The sequence below is a fragment of the Apium graveolens genome, chromosome 9, assembly GCF_009905375.1.
Source record: "Apium graveolens cultivar Ventura chromosome 9, ASM990537v1, whole genome shotgun sequence".
NCBI classification, from domain to species: Eukaryota; Viridiplantae; Streptophyta; class Magnoliopsida; order Apiales; family Apiaceae; genus Apium; species Apium graveolens.
In genome coordinates this window covers 250,922,840-250,938,277 of record NC_133655.1, presented here as the reverse complement: position 1 = coordinate 250,938,277, position 15,438 = coordinate 250,922,840, and the positions used below count along the sequence as shown (strand labels likewise).

Sequence of the window (15,438 nt, the reverse complement as noted above, 5' to 3'; positions counted from 1 at the left end):
GGGTTGATACATTGTATACTACAATCAAATCGAATTAAGAACACAAGTATGAAACACAGAATAATCTTATTAATAAAATAGTATTGCAATGGAACCGTTCTCTCTCAGTGATGAACAAATATCACGAGAGCTGCTAGGGTTACAATGAATAATATTCTCGATAATGATAACACATCTAGTGTAAACCCTATGCTATGTTTATATACCACACAGTTACAAGACAATCTTCTAATTGATATCGAATATAAGTCTGCATCCTAAAATATATCAATTAGTTATCTTTTCCTCCAAGTCTTTTATTCTTCATAGAATTCTTCTCCATGCATATCTCTTCTTGTGTTAGTCTTAATCTTCTTTTCCTTCAATCATCCGCCTTCCTTATCTGAAAGTCTTCTTAAGTCCTTATATTATCTCCTGATGAATATCTTCTGATATCTTAAGTTCTGATAACTTAAGTTCTGATATCTTAAGTTCTGACTTCAGTATAAGTACTGATTTCCAGTTAAGTCCTGATTTGTCCTATTAGTCAAGATCTAAAAACTAAACACAAATCACTATTAGACATGACATCACAAATATATCTAATATTTCCAAAACTTATTCGATCTTCTTAGTGATGATTCATTTTTTGTTAATGTTTTGAAATATCACTACGTCCACATGAGTCTTTCACATCTACACTCTTGCCTTGATCAAAATCTGTATGATATTTATTTCTCCCATCATTTGATATTTCCTTCTGATCCTTCTTACCTCTGTTTGAGCTCTGACAGGGTTGCAGTTGAGACTAAAAATATAGATCCATATCTCTGGGAAGAGCATCTCTCCATATAGGTCCACCTCTCATGAAAGAAGCTCTTCCGAAGATAACAATATCATTTCATTTTAGGTTTTCGATATTTAAGATGGATAATAATTTTTATGATTACTAAATTAAAAATTATTTCGTGAATTTCAGGTGTAATGTTAAACTGTCAAAATAGGATTTATAGAACTCAAGGTAGAGCAAAATGATTTAAACCAAAACACAAGTACATATTCCACACTGAATAAAATTCTTAATGTCAAGTTCATAATCGTCTCTTCTCCTCAATTTTATATAATTTTGGTTTAATAATCCTAAGATAATTTTAGTAGTACAAATAATAGTATTTTACTTCATTATGTCAAGTAGATATATATTATTTTTAGGTAAAGTTTGTCTATTAGAATAATGGAAATAATATAATTTTAGGATTTACATATTTAAACGTAATAAAGTACATGATCGGAGATAAATTTAAAAAAAATTAAAATTACAATACGTATATCTAATTAAAAAAATTCTGCACGGGTTATACGTAATTTTATTAAATTTTGATTATATTCTAACATACCCTGCTTGGAGGATTAGTCGAAGGGGAAGTATTGTATTAATATTACAAGCTAGAAAAATACCAAAAAATACTACTTTTTTTTGCGATTTTACTATCTTCTGAAAATTTTTGCAAAAATATGGTGCAACCAAAAGTAATCAGATATGCAACTAGTTGAATCAAGTTTTTTGGTTGCATTCTAGCCTGTAACTTTTTGAATAGAGTTGTAGAAACCCGTCAAATTTGAAGAAAGTTGCAAAAATTTGTTTTTGCAAATAAAAATTACTAAATTATATTTTGCAATTTTTTTATGAAATGATAGTTTTTTGAGGAAATCTTTTTAAGTTTGGGTGTTTTTCAAAAAATTCCTGAAAACTAAAAAAAGGTAAGTATTAAAAGAGTGAAAGTGTTTTAGATTTTTTGAAATGCAATAGATTTTAATATAAACAGAAGGATTATAAATTATCTGAAAAAAGGATTACAATGTAGTCATATATCTATTATTATATATATAAAAGAGCAATTAGAGGTTGGTTGAGATAATTAATTTATTTAAAAAGAATGAATTACCCCTCATAAATAGATATTCATAATTGTCAAATTTAAGATTTCATATTAATTACATCTAACTCAATAGCTATTAAAATTTATGTTTCCCAGTAAAGTAATTGTTTAAGGGGGGTTGGATACAATTACTAAAAAATCAATGTATTATAAAAGTAAAGTATGAACAGATGAATCAAATAGCAGTTTATATTGATCTTTAATAACTATTACAAAACTCTCTTAAGAATAATATTCTTAAGAGCTTCTGGGTTATACAAATATTCAAGTTCTGCTCACCAAATTATGATAACCTATTCTATGTTTATATATTACAAAACAACAAATCAGTCCTCTATCAATTACAAGATATGTTAGAATATAATTCTAACAATTTACATATCTAAATCAACTACGATCCTATAAATTAGCACCTTCTGATTTATCTCGATGTCTTAACTTATCATCCAAGTCATTCTCAACGGATAGCTTGATCAACGGATAAATGTTGTCGCTTCAACTAATAATCATTTGTATATATCAATGGATGACTAATGATCGTTAACAGATGATATCGAAGCTTTCAACGAATAATCATATCACAACAGTGATCATATCCTGATTGTTAGATGATAAGTGGCATTTTATACCACTTAGAACGTCTTAAAATGGCTTAATTTGGTGTCTTGAAATCAAGTATTTTGTGTATTTGATGCGTTTTTCTAGTGTTTATGCATTTCAGGGTATTAGTTGCATTTCGGGGGAGGAATCATCAAGAATAAGCCTTGGCATGTGTTCACCATTGCGAGAGGAAAGGAATGGGCAGATTACGGCGAAGAAGTGGAGCAAACCTGGATTTTTTCCAGTAGAGGCCTGCGCGCCCGCGCAGCAATGCTGAGCGGCCGCGCAGCAACCTGCGCGCCCGCGCAGCTATGCTGAGCGGCCGCGCAGGGTCGGGGGAAAAGATAAATTATTTTAGACTTCTATTTCTGTTTGGCTTCCAACTTCTATGTAATCTGAGTTTTATGGGACTATTATATAGGTAGATTTGAGACGTTTTCACAGAGAGTATTAAGGGGATTATGTTTTAGATTGTGTTTTACGCAAGAAGCGAAGGAGATAAGGAAGAAGACCGATTTAGCACACCACAACGAAGAGGAAGCATATTTTCTTGTGATTCTTGTTTCGTTGTAACGTTGGATGCTAGTTTTCTTGCTTTGACTTATTTACTCTTGTGACGTACTCTGTTTTAATATAATTAGTTTAGTTATTATTTTCTTGTGTTTGTTTATCATGATTTCATATGAACCCATGATGGCGATAAGTTCTATTATGGGCTAATCGTGATCATGGGGTTGCAACGGATTTATTATGGAATTCTTTAGTTAATTGTTTAATACTTTAGTGTGTGATGATTGCTTGATATCTAGTATTGGTTGTGCGTATTCGTCTTATGTGCGTCGCGAACATATAAGATAGGGTGTTAATCTCTTGTGAAGCGACGGTGGATCTTGAGATTTAGAACTTGCCATGCTAGCATAGGTTCATGTACGTTGAGCATGATTAGTGGGTAACTCTAACAGTTTTATTTTCCCTATGTAATCAAAAAGAATAACTTGTGCTTAAATCGTTGTGTTGTCAATTTCTGTAGACATATAGGAACTCAACATAATTGATGACTATTCAACTTCTATCTTAATTGTGGATGCTTGGTAGAATGGTATTAGTACAATGAAAGTTGGCTTTTATCAGTTTCGTGTTATTCGATTAATATCATCACTGTCACATGCTAAAGGTAATAACAATGGCTATAGAAGGAAGTAATAATGAAGTTGTGATCTCATGAGTGTTTTATTATTGATAAATTGAAGTGTTAGTTAAGTGGTTAATTAAGTAGTTAATTATAGTTAATATTTGATCAACAATTTTAAGTGTTATTATCTTAACATTGAGAAGTAATCATACATTGGTGAGTGAGTTTAATTAGACAATAATTTAGTCTGAGTCTCTGAGGGAACGAACTAGAAAGTATTCTATATTACTTGCGAACGCGTATACTTGCGCGAATATTAGCGCGTGATTTCGCCCTAACAAGTTTTTGGCGCCGCTGCCGGGGACTCGGCGTATTTGTTTAGTTTATGTACTTACCATCATTGGTCATTAGGACTCAGTGATTAGGACGTAGTAGTTACTTATTTTTTTCGGTTGTGTTTCAGGTACTTTAGCAAGCGTTTATGCAAACTCGTTCTCGTGCTCGCAAGAGGACTTTAGATACAGCTGAGGAGACAGACGAAGTTCTTGATATTCCGGAGAAGTTAGATTTTGAGGATTCGGATTCAGGAACTAAGCAGAAAGAACCAATAAACATGGGAGATCGTATTGTTCAAGCTGATCCAGCTCTTATGGATTTTTCTCGACCTAAAATTGATGACATTCAGTCAAGCATCCTTCATCCGGCTATTCAAGCTAACACCTTTGAAATCAAGCCGGGCACTATTCAGATGGTGCAGAATTTTGTTTCTTTTGGAGGAGCGGCAACTGAAGACCCCAACATGCACATAAGGAATTTTGTCGAGATCTGCAGCACTTTTAAGTATAATGGCGTGACTGATGAGGCTATCAAGTTGAGACTTTTCCCATTCTCACTAAGGGACAAGGCTAAAGACTGGTTACATTCTGAACCAGCTGGGTCCATCACTACGTGGCAAGTTCTTGCACAAAAGTTTCTGGTGAAGTTTTATCCAATGGCAAAGACTGCTGCTATGAGGAGTGCTCTTACTCAGTTTGCGCAGCAACCTACAGAATCTATGTACGAGGCTTGGGAACGCTACAAGGAAATGTTGAGAAAATGTCCACATCATGGAATGCCGGATTGGATGGTGATCACTGGTTTCTATAATGGTTTGGGGGCCCAATCTCGGCCCATGCTCGATGCAGCAGCTGGAGGCGCCTTATGGGCTAAAAGCTATACTGAGATGTATAATCTTATCGAGACGATGGCTGCAAATGAGCATCAAAACCCAACTCAGAGGATGACGTCAGGCAAGGTAGCAGGTATTCTGGAAGTTGATGCAGCCACCGCTATTGCAGCCCAGCTCCAAGCGCTATCAATGAAGGTTGATTCTCTGGCTACGTATGGAGTTAATCAAATAGCTATGGTTTGTGAGCTTTGTGCAGGTTCTCATGCTACGGATCAGTGTTCTCTTATAAACGAATCTGTTCAGTATGTGAATAATTATCAGCGACAACAGCAGCCTGTGCCAGCGACCTATCATCCTAACAACAGAAATCATCCAAATTTCAGCTGGGGGAATAATCAGAATGCTATTCAACCACCATATCAGCAAGGAGTGAGTAAACAGTTTAACCCACCTGGATTCCAGCAACCACAGCAGTATGCTACAAGGCAATCATATCCTCAACAGGGAAGTGCAGCTGCACCTACTAGTGCGGATTTTGAGGAACTTAAGCTGTTGTGCAAGAGTCAGGCGGTTTCTATCAAGACCTTGGAAAATCAAATCGGTCAATTAGCCAATACAGTGCTCAATCGTCAACCTGGCACTCTTCCCAGTGACACGGAAGTACCAGGCAGAAAGGAAGCTAAAGAGAAAGTCAAGGCTATTACCTTAAGGTCTGGAAAAGTAGCTGATGCTGAAAAGTCAAAAGAAGCTGAAATTAGAGGTGAAGAATCTAAGCAAAAGGAGAAAGCGGCGGAACCAAGGAAGACTACTGTTGAACACACTCTGCCTGAGGCTAATACATGGGAGAAATAGCTCTATCCTCCACCACCTTTTCCTAAGAGATTGCAGCAACAAAAGCTGGATAGACAGTTCGGGAAGTTTCTGGAGGTGTTCAAGAAACTTCACATCAATATACCTTTCGCTGAAGCTCTGGAACAAATGCCTAGTTATGCGAAGTTTATGAAGACTATTCTTTCAAGGAAGGTGAAACTGGATGACCTTGAAACCGTTGCTCTCACGGAAGAATGCAGCGCTGTTCTGCAGCAAAAGTTATCACCAAAACTGAAAGATCCAGGAAGCTTCACCATTCCTTGCACCATTGGCAATCTAACTTTTGACAAGTGCCTTTGTGATTTGGGAGCAAGCATTAATCTGATGCCATTGTCGATCTTTAAAAAGCTGGATCTGCCTGATCCAAAACCTAGGTACATGTCACTACAATTGGCTGACCGTTCCATTACTTACCCAAGGGGCATAGTTGAGGATGTGCTCGTCAAGGTGGATAAGCTCTTCTTTCCTGCAGATTTTGTTATTCTGGAATTTGAGGAAGATAAGAAGATTCCCATAATCTTGGGGAGGCCTTTCTTGGCTACTGGCCGTACCTTGATAGATGTGCAAAAAGGTGAACTTACTATGCGGGTCCAAGATCAGGATGTGACCTTCAACGTATTCAAGGCGATGAAATTCCCTACAGAAGATGAGGAGTGCTTAAAAGTGGATGTGATTGATACTGCGGTTACTTCGGAACTCGGTCACATGCTAATGTCTGATGCATTGGAAAAGGCCTTAGTGGGGGATTTTGACAGCGATGATGAAGATAGCAACGAGCAATTACAATATCTGAACGCTTCTCCCTGGAAGCGAAAGCTGGACATACCATTTGAATCTCTTGGTACTTCTGACCTCAAGAACGCTGAAGGGAAGCTCAAACCATCAATAGAGGAAGCACCTACCTTGGAGCTCAAGCCATTACCTGAACACTTGAGGTATTCTTTTTTAGGTGATTCATCTACGTTACCTGTTATTATTTCATCTGACCTTTCAGGTAGTGAGGAAGACAAACTCTTAAGGATTTTGAGAGAATTCAAATCGGCTATTGGATGGACCATAGCAGACATCAAGGGGATAAGTCCTTCATATTGTATGCATAAAATTCTGCTAGAGGAAGGTAGTAAGCCAACTGTGGAACAGCAGCGAAGACTGAATCCCATCATGAAGGAGGTGGTGAAGAAAGAAATTCTGAAATGGCTAGATGCAGGCATCATTTATCCTATTTCTGACAGCTCGTGGGTGAGCCCCGTACAATGTGTACCTAAGAAGGGAGGTATCACTGTGGTCACAAATGAAAAGAATGAGCTCATCCCTACTCGAACAGTTACAGGATGGAGAGTATGCATGGATTATAGAAAATTGAACAAAGCCACAAGGAAGGATCATTTCCCTCTTCCATTTATTGATCAGATGCTTTACAGATTGGCGGGACATGAGTATTTTTGTCTTCTGGATGGTTATTCCGGGTATAATCAGATTTGTATTGCACCAGAGGATCAGGAAAAGACTACCTTCACTTGTCCATTTGGCACATTTGCTTTTCGCAGAGTTTCGTTTGGGTTATGTGGCGCCCCGGCCACCTTTCAGAGATGTATGATGGCTATATTCTCTGACATGATTGGAAATAACGTCGAAGTGTTCATGGATGACTTCTCCGTCTTTGGACACTCATATGATGAATGTTTGAATAATCTGCGCGCCGTACTCAAAAGATGTGTGGAAACTAATTTGGTGCTTAATTGGGAGAAATGTCATTTTATGGTACGTGAAGGCATTATCCTTGGGCATAAGGTCTCTAGCAAGGGTCTGGAGGTGGACAAGGCCAAGGTGGGAGTCATTGAAAATCTTCCCCCACCTAATTCTGTGAAAGGAATCCGTAGTTTTCTTGGTCATGCGGGTTTTTATCGGCGATTTATCAAGGACTTTTCAAAGATATCTAAGCCGTTGTGCAATTTGCTTGAGAAAGATGTGCCGTTCAAATTTGATGATGAATGTTTGGCAGCATTCGAGACTCTCAAGGAGAGTTTGATCACGGCACCAATCATTACAGCACCAGATTGGACAGAACCATTTGAGATGATGTGTGATGCGAGTGATTATGTGGTAGGTGCAGTTCTGGGACAGCGCAAGAAAAATCTCTTCCATGTGGTCTACTATGCGAGTAAGACTTTAAATGGTGCCCAATTGAACTACACAACTACTGAGAAGGAGCTTTTGGCTATAGTCTTTGGCTTTGAGAAATTTCGATCTTATCTGCTTGGTACGAAAGTAACAGTATTCACTGATCATGCAGCTATTCGCTATCTGGTTTCTAAGAAGGATTCGAAGCCGAGACTCATTCGTTGGGTGCTTTTACTTCAGGAATTTGAGTTAGAGATCAAAGATAGAAAAGGTACTGAGAATCAAGTAGCTGACCATCTCTCTAGGTTGGAGAATCCCGATTCTACTTCACAAGATAGGACGTTAATCAATGAATCTTTTCCGGATGAGCAGTTGTTTACAATTCAGGAGGAAGAACCATGGTTTGCAGATATTGTAAACTATCTCGTCAGCAATATAATGCCTCTTAATTTGACATCCGCTCAAAAGAAGAAGTTTCTGCATGAGGTGAAGTGGTATATGTGGGATGAACTATATTTGTTTAGAAAGGGAGCTGACCAGATCATCAGGAGATGTATCCCGTTCTGTGAGACGGAGGGGATATTACGAGACTGCCATTCCACAGTTTATGGGGGACACTATGGAGGTGAGAAGACGGCAGCTCGTATTCTGCAAGCAGGTTTTTTCTGGCCTACTTTGTTCAAGGATGCTCATCAGTTTGTTTTAAGGTGTGATCGTTGCCAAAGAGTGGGAAATTTGTCAAGGAAGGATGAAATGCCATTAAATGTGATGCTTGAAGTCGAGGTCTTTGATGTGTGGGGAATCGATTTCATGGGGCCTTTTATCTCGTCTTGCAATAATCAGTACATCTTGTTGGCAGTCGATTATGTCTCAAAATGGGTCGAAGTTAAAGCTTTACCGACAAATGATGCAAAGGCAGTGCTAAATTTTCTTCATAAGCAAATTTTCACAAGGTTTGGAACACCTCGGGTAATCATAAGTGATGAAGGATCGCATTTTTGCAACCGTAAGTTCACTTCTATGATGCAGCGTTATAATGTGAATCATCGAGTAGCTACTGCCTATCATCCGCAAACAAATGGTCAAGCGGAAGTGTCTAACAGAGAGATAAAGCGTATTCTAGAGAAGGTTGTTTGTCCGTCAAGGAAGGATTGGTCTTTAAAGCTCGATGAAGTTGTTTGGGCTTACAGAACAGCATACAAAACTCCACTTGGGATGTCACCGTTTGTTGGTGTACGGTAAGGGATGTCATCTACCGGCGGAGCTTGAGCATAAGGCCTACTGGGCATTGAAGAAGTTGAACCTGGATTTAGATGCAGCTGGTAAGAAAAGAATGCTTCAGCTTAATGAACTTGATGAATTTCGACTTCAAGCGTACAAGAATAACAAAATGTATAAGGAAAAGGTGAAGAGGTGGCACGATAAGAAGCTACATCCTAAGTTATTTGTGCTAGGGCAACAAGTTCTTTTATTCAACTCTCGGCTCCGACTTTTTCCTGGGAAGTTGAAATCAAGGTGGTCTGGACCTTTTATTGTCAAAACTGTGTTTCCACATGGAGCGGTGGAAATTTTTGAGAATGATTCGGACCAAGCATTCAAGGTTAACGATCAGCGGTTGAAGCACTACTATGGGGACATGGCAAACCGAGAGGTGGTCAGTGCCATTTTGTTGACTACTTGAGAAAGGTACGGAACGTCAAGCTAATGACGAAAAAGAAGCGCTGCGTGGGAGGCAACCCATGAATTGTTGTTACAGGAACCCTTAGAAGTTAATAACCTATCCAAAAACACAAAAAAATCAGAAAACAGGGGCTGAAAAAAAAAATTCCAGAGACCCTCTGCGCGCCCGCGCAGCTATGCTGAGCGGCCGCACAGGGGTCGAGTTCCAGAAAATTTTTTACAGTTCAGAAAAAAAAAACAAAAAAAAACAAAAACACAAAAACAGTTTTAGCCCATAAACCCACGAATTGTTCCCACTACCCCATCATTTTATCCCTTAATTCCTAAACCCTAATCTAATCCACACCCTATATATACATACACCTATCCTACATATCTCCCACAAAACTTCCTACACTTAAACCCTCTCACAAACATCAAAAATCAGTTCTTACACATTTTTATTCACGAATCAATGTCACCCAAGAGAGCACGCACTATTGACAGCAGCAGCACAGTTCCTACTGCTGATTCATCGAGGGGTACTGCTGGAAGGCCTCGGTTAACTGACAGAGCTGCGGAGGAGGAGTACACTAGGCTGTTGGGGAAGCCGATTCTGAAGGAGAGGGGGTTTTTACCATCAGGGAGGGATGGTGAGTTGTTGCCCATGATTGCAGAGAAGGGGTGGATAGCTTTTTGTGAGTCACCCGAAGCAGTACCGATGAGCGTTGTTCGTGAGTTCTACGCGAACGCGAAGGCTGAAAAGAATGGGTTTTCTGTAGTCCGTGGGCTGACGGTTGATTATCATCCTGCGGCGATTCGCCGTGTGATTGGACAGCGAGAGAGGAAGCCCGAGGAGGAGAACTGGAATGAAAAGACTGCTGAGGATTTTGACTTGGATTTGATTTGTGCGACTCTCTGTCGACCGGGCACAGTTTGGAACCGCAGTCCAGCCAATAATGAGTATCGTCACTTTCCGGCGATCGCCATGAACAGGTATGCCCGTGCATGGAATGCATTTATATGTGCTAATATTTTGCCTTCTTCACATGCACACGAGGTCACAGTTGTTAGAGCACAGTTGTTGTGGGGAATTCTACATGATGAGTACTATGTGGACCTTGGTGAGTTTATCTACCAAGGAATTCTGAAGTTTTTGAGGGGAGCAAAGCATATGAACATCCCTTATGCATCCACGGTTACGAAGCTATGCCGAGCAGTGGGAGTGAACTGGCCGGCTCATGAGCAGTTGCAGTTGCCAGCAGCTCCGATTGATTCTGGCACTCTGAATGGGATGCAGGAGTGGACCGGTGGTGAGCCTGAGGAGCATGGGCTGGGTTATCGTCTTCCAGGAGGGCATCCAGCACGAGGTGCTACTATGGCTAGGCCAGGGCGTGGTGAGGCTGGTTCTTCGAGAGCTCAGGAGGGTGCTGGGATGGGTGATGCCCAGTATAGGAGGCTTTCACGGCGGATGGATGCCATGTATGAGACGCAGAGCAGGTTTGCTCAGGAGCTCACCCTTGCGTTAGGGACTGCTTTTCGAGGCCTTGGAGCTGATATCCAGTGGCCAGTTTTTGGTGAGGACTCTGCATACCCACCGCCTGATACTCGACCCACTGAGGGTGATGATGATGATGACTCCGAGTAGGTATACCCTGTGTTCCTTTCTACTACTTTCACTGAGGACAGTGAAGATTTTTAGTTTGGGGGTGGTAGTTAAGGAATATTGTGTGTGTGTCATTTAGTTGCATATTCATGATAGTTTAGTTCATATAGTTGCATAATTTATGCCATTTAGTTTTTTTTTATGAATGTCATGTAGCTCATGCATTTACCATGATCCCTTTTGCAATAAGTTATCGACTGAATTGTGATATTGATGCGAGTGTAGTGATAGCATTAAAGTGATATTAAGTTGTGTAGGTTGATATGCATGCTAGTAACAATTGTAAGTCCACTAAGTCTTAAAGAATGCGTAAGGGCTAGATTGTTGTTATGATTTGGTTGTTTTCAAGGTCAATCTACTTATTATGCTTAGAATTCGATTATAGGTTCTTAGTGATAAAGACATGAAAAAGAAAAATTTTGGAGAAAAAAAAATATGGAAGTTGTTGCTAGTTGTGGCTAGACGTCAAATGGCTAGTAGCCGGCTCACATACGTTGCGAGTAGTCTAGGGTTGAGCAAGATGGAGCGAAACGCACTTGCTCAGAAGTTATTGCAAAAAAAAAAAAAAAAAAAATTTTTTGCATAATTGATCAAGAGTGAGCTCTTTGGTATTCGAGTTATTAAGTTCTTAGGGGACTTTGTGCCTAGTGACCTAAGGCTTTTAGAGTCTGGGATCCGCTAACCTAACGCTCGTTACATGGATACCATTGTATAAGTCTTTTGTGGACCTCACTCATTGCACGGTCAAATAAGCATTTGAGTTGTAAATAAAAAGCACGATTCCGTAGTAAGCTCCAGAGTTCTTGTAGTGTTGTATATCACTTTGTGCCTAGAATTTTTATTCTTTGTATAATCGTAGGATTGCCTTGAGGATAGTCTAGTCATAATAATTGGTCTAGTTCCGAAGCATATCTGTTAAGCATTTGCACACACCACGTTTCTGGCTGTATGTCCGTTTGCATGAGTTTATTGATCTTTAGTTGTCTAACTGCATTCGTTGAGATGTGGCAATTTGGTTGATTAATTGTAGTAAGGGGGATCGTTGCATTTTCATATAGATTGCATTCATGCATATTTTTATTTATTTTTGAGTCTGTGACGCTTGAGGACAAGCATCGATTTAAGTTTGGGGGTGTGATAAGTGGCATTTTATACCACTTAGAACGTCTTAAAATGGCTTAATTTGGTGTCTTGAAATCAAGTATTTTGTGTATTTGATGCGTTTTTCTAGTGTTTATGCATTTCAGGGTATTAGTTGCATTTCGGGGGAGGAATCATCAAGAATAAGCCTTGGCATGTGTTCACCATTGCGAGAGGAAAGGAATGGACAGATTACGGCGAAGAAGTGGAGCAAACCTGGATTTTTTCCAGTAGGGGCCTGCGCGCCCGCGCAGCAATGCTGAGCGGCCGCGCAGGCTGGAAGCTCTCTTTAGCCGATATCCGTAGTTTAGGCTTTAATGTAGCGTAACACCCATGGGATCCCATAATCGCGATAGATCGCACAATTTTAGCCATAGAATGGATTAATGGATTTGGGCTAGTTTACTAAGCTATAATAAGTCTACATAAACCTAATGCAATATTGATTACACTCCTTCTCCTGTTGAAACTAGGGATCAACCTGTGGACATGTTGCGCTTTCACGGGTCACAAGCAAGCCGAGCGGCCGCGCAGGGTCGGGGGAAAAGATAAATTATTTTAGACTTCTATTTCTGTTTGGCTTCCAACTTCTATGTGATCTGAGTTTTATGGGACTATTATATAGGTAGATTTGAGACGTTTTCACAGAGAGTATTAAGGGGATTATGTTTTAGATTGTGTTTTACGCAAGAAGCGAAGGAGATAAGGAAGAAGACCGATTTAGCACACCACAACGAAGAGGAAGCATATTTTCTTGTGATTCTTGTTTCGTTGTAACGTTGGATGCTAGTTTTCTTGCTTTGACTTATTTACTCTTGTGACGTACTCTGTTTTAATATAATTAGTTTAGTTATTATTATCTTGTGTTTGTTTATCATGATTTCATATGAACCCATGATGGCGATAAGTTCTATTATGGGCTAATCGTGATCATGGGGTTGCAACGGATTTATTATGGAATTCTTTAGTTAATTGTTTAATACTTTAGTGTGTGATGATTGCTTGATATCTAGTATTGGTTGTGCGTATTCGTCTTATGTGCGTCGCGAACATATAAGATAGGGTGTTAATCTCTTGTGAAGCGACGGTGGATCTTGAGATTTAGAACTTGCCATGCTAGCATAGGTTCATGTACGTTGAGCATGATTAGTGGGTAACTCTAACAGTTTTATTTGCCCTATGTAATCGAAAAGAATAACTTGTGCTTAAATCGTTGTGTTGTCAATTTCTGTAGACATATAGGAACTCAACATAATTGATGACTATTCAACTTCTATCTTAATTGTGGATGCTTGGTAGAATGGTATTAGTACAATAAAAGTTGGCTTTTATCAGTTTCGTGTTATTCGATTAATATCATCACTGTCACATGCTAAAGGTAATAACAATGGCTATAGAAGGAAGTAATAATGAAGTTGTGATCTCATGAGTGTTTTATTATTGATAAATTGAAGTGTTAGTTAAGTGGTTAATTAAGTAGTTAATTATAGTTAATATTTGATCAACAATTTTAAGTGTTATTATCTTAACATTGAGAAGTAATCATACATTGGTGAGTGAGTTTAATTAGACAATAATTTAGTCTGAGTCTCTGAGGGAACGAACTAGAAAGTATTCTATATTACTTGCGAACGCGTATACTTGCGTGAATATTAGCGCGTGATTTCGCCCTAACATTAGACAGATCCTGATCTTCGATTTAGCCAATTCTCAATAATCTCCCCCAATTTATGCTTTGCAGAATAAGCGTGAATTCTAATAGAATTGTCTAGTGCCAAAAATCAGATAGAGAAAATAAGTAGTGTAAAGCTTACTTTGTTTCAGACTTTGATCTTCATATTTCTTGATAAATTCTGCAATATCTCTGAACAAAAATTTTAACTCTGTCATCAATATTTTTCAATAAAATATCTTCTAACTTGATCTTCAATTTTTTCTCATATTATGTTTTGTCAGATAATTGATAGATAGCAGCTCTCGGATTTCTGATTTGAGCTCTTTCTGTCATCAGTCTTCCAATGAAATATAATTTTTTTTTCTTCCATCAGGATTCATAGTTATATGTCTCTGAGTAAGAACATTTTTAATAATAGCTTCACCTTTCTTCATGTTGATTTCTTGCCCTCTGAAATTTATGTAGTTAGGAACATATGATCCAAAGTAATATAGACCATCATCTATTATCCTTCTTCTGATATTGAAAAGAATCATGTTTGACCATAACCTAGAAGTTTCATCTTCAACTCTTAGCAAATAGTAAATGTACTTCAATTCCTTTGTGGACATGATCATCATTTCATCAAGTGAAAGAACTTCAACTTGATCATTTTGCAATAAGAGTAAGATCTTTTGTTTAGATTCAGAACCATCATATTTGTCAAGAATAATCTTCACAGCTTCAAGTCTATCAAGATGATCATCAGTTATTTCCTGATCAGGACTATTAGCAAGTGTGAAGTTCAATAACTTAAAGTTAACAAGTTTAGCTTCATGATGTCCTATTCCAACTCTTGTGAATGGTTCAATAAACTTAAGATTCTCAGCTTGTACTAATTATAACGACCGAGAAGTTACGCATGTATTATATCTCAATAAAGGTGGATTATATGTTTTAATATGCCATTAAGTGTGTTGAGTTATAAAACCCTAACTATTATATGCTACGTGTATTCTATTTTGTTATAATGTGTTCTGATTAATTATCGGATGTTTTATTATGAGTCAAATGCTTTTATATGAAAAGTTGTACGACCCAAACAGTGATTTAATAGATGATAATTTATACAAAATCATTGGCCTTATTTTGCCTAGTATGGCCTATACCATGTCAATATTCCGAACATCCAGTCGTTTTATAAATTTTCTTATTTCGTGAAAAATGACTTTTTCGGGCCCCTTCGGGTGTCAAAAGCCCCCACAAAAATCACACTTTTATTTTTGTAGGATCATGAAATTATCAAGTATTATTTTTCTTTACATTTTTGTATTATTCATAATTTTTGGAAATTTTTGGCATATATTTTGTATTTATTGGATATTTAAAAATTCAAAATTAATACTCAAAAATTATAAAATTAGGGGCCAATTAATTTTAATAGATATATAATTAGGGCCTTAATTTTAATTAGGGGTATTTTTATTACTACTATAAATAGCTGATTTA

The 15,438-nt window shown here is 38.0% G+C and overlaps 1 non-coding gene across 1 annotated transcript; it reads right to left on the bottom strand.

Annotated features, from left to right (window-relative positions):
- Positions 1-4,657: 4,657 nt before the first annotated feature.
- Positions 4,658-4,764, bottom strand: LOC141687938 (small nucleolar RNA R71). Its single transcript, XR_012561415.1, has one exon. It is a non-coding gene; the product is annotated as a small nucleolar RNA R71 (small nucleolar RNA).
- Positions 4,765-15,438: the final 10,674 nt, after the last annotated feature.